The sequence below is a fragment of the Myotis davidii genome, unplaced genomic scaffold, assembly GCF_000327345.1.
Source record: "Myotis davidii unplaced genomic scaffold, ASM32734v1 scaffold46, whole genome shotgun sequence".
Lineage (NCBI taxonomy): Eukaryota > Metazoa > Chordata > Mammalia > Chiroptera > Vespertilionidae > Myotis > Myotis davidii.
The window spans coordinates 7,981,867-7,984,039 of NW_006383006.1; positions in this window are offsets into that span (position 1 = coordinate 7,981,867).

Genomic DNA, 2,173 nt, shown 5'->3' on the forward strand with positions numbered 1-2,173 from the left:
GAGCTTCCTTTCTGTCTTCCCACGTTGCCCAGAGGCCTGGAGCGGCTGGGGTGGTGTGGAATGTCTGCATCATCACCATGGCCACTCCACCCCTGTATGCAAGTTAACCTGCCATCTTTGTTGTGTTAATTTGCATACTCACTCCTGATTGGCTGGTGGGTGTCACGAAGGTACGATCGATTTGCATCTTTCTCTCTTATTAGTGTAGATGGGAGTGGACCTACACCCACCGATTGCGATTCAGTGGCTTTTGGGAGGGGCTCCCCAGCTTGTGTCCTCTTACAGTGCTCCCAGTGTGATTCTGGTACACACCTTGAGTTGAGAACTCTTGGGGTGAATGTAATTAAAATAACAGAAATGGATTATATTTCATTTATGAGACAGTATGGTATAGACTTTACATTGTTCTCAGTGATGATAGTGCCTGCAAGAAGGTACATTTTAAAGTAAAAATGGTGAGCAAACATCCTTATTTGTGTCCGTTTCTCTTATCATCTGAACACCCCTTTGGAGGCAAGTTTGATATCAGCTGGAAAGGGAGGGGGATTGACTTCTCTCCATGTAGGTTGTTAGGTACTAGACTGTTTCTGAGGTGACTTCTATAAGAGCATGGTTTATAAGTGCTTTTGATGAAGAGAAATATGGTATTTCAGGGTAAAGATGCTAAGAAGTGGCAGATTCTCTGAGGGGTGCTATATCAAAGAGATGATAATGAGAAGGAAGTAATGGAGCTGAGTTTTCATTTATTGGTTTGGTGTTCACATCAGCTTATTTTACTCAGATCATTGGCACAGCTACCAATGATAATATTTTGGATTTGCAAATACCAGAGAAACCTAAGCCATCCAGTGTTCCAATGAGGATGTTGCTTAAAAAATAACAATGAATGATTTTTCAGAAAACAGGATGTTTGTCAAGTTAGAAGATCAAGTTCTATTATCCTTTGGTGTGGATAGGAGGAGAGCCTGGTTAACAAGGTGTTACAGCGTTTCTAAATGTCCTAGAGCAGTTTTCTAAGATGGAATGATGAAATGATGGCTTATTGTACAGTGGAAGATCCAGCCATCTCTTATTAACAATGTTACCTTTTTTGTTTTTCTGTCTTGCTAGAAAGGTAACAAATGGCTTTAAAGAGTAAAGGTTGGCATTTCACTAACTGCTTGTGGAATGGATAAGAAGGTGTTGTATCTATGACATCTGTCACCTTACTGATCTCCTGTGTTGATTCAGAATTGTCCCAGAAAGGAATCTGAGGATAAATTAGATACTGGGTGGCTTAGGGCATGAGTTATCTTTGGGTAGCTTGGCTTAAAGGCTAATCACCTCAATCACATAGCACCTTTGAGTACCTTGGATTCTCATATTGTTTCTCTCAAGAATCAACCACCTTAATGCCTACTTGTTAATCCTTCAGGGAAAGTGAACATGATATTATTATATATTGTACATGATTTTATTTTATATATATTCAAACCATAGGGGTGCATGACCCTGTCTCATACCTGTTTTACTTAAAATGAATCATTTGCCTACACTTCTCCAAGTAGAACCTGACCCGAATCTCATATCCCCACCCCCACCAAATACTCAACCCAAATATTACAATATAATTGAAATTAGATTAAAAAATTAAATGCCATTTTGTGAGCTGTTTAAAAGGGGCAGCAATGTGTTTGAGCACTGTGAGGTTAACCTTTGCGCATTTGGGAAAATGCAGACTTCAATAGGAATTCTGTGTCTGGGCTTGCACTTGCTAAAAGTTTAAAACAGTAATTTTTTCCTAAGAAAGGTCATCTTGAGCTAAAATGTCAAATAAATTATTTAGATTACTGAATTAGAAAAGTGAGGATCTGACAGGCTGAATTTTTTATGCACATTAGCCACAGCCAGGGTCTCTCCATGCTCTTTTTATTAGGTAAAGTGCACCCCCTTGCCTCTTATTAAAAATCTCTCCATTTAGTCCAATACACTTTCTTTGATAGATGACTGCTGCTTTTGAGCGTCCAAATACATGAGGCTGCTGAATTCAGATGGCCTGTATTCATTTTGCATGTCTCAGAGGCTGGATTCTAGTGAAGAGGCAAATGGGGTGGGGGACACGGAGAAAAGAACATACAAGCGCACACCCACATGAAATGTTTATAGATATGTACACATGCAAATATATATATAT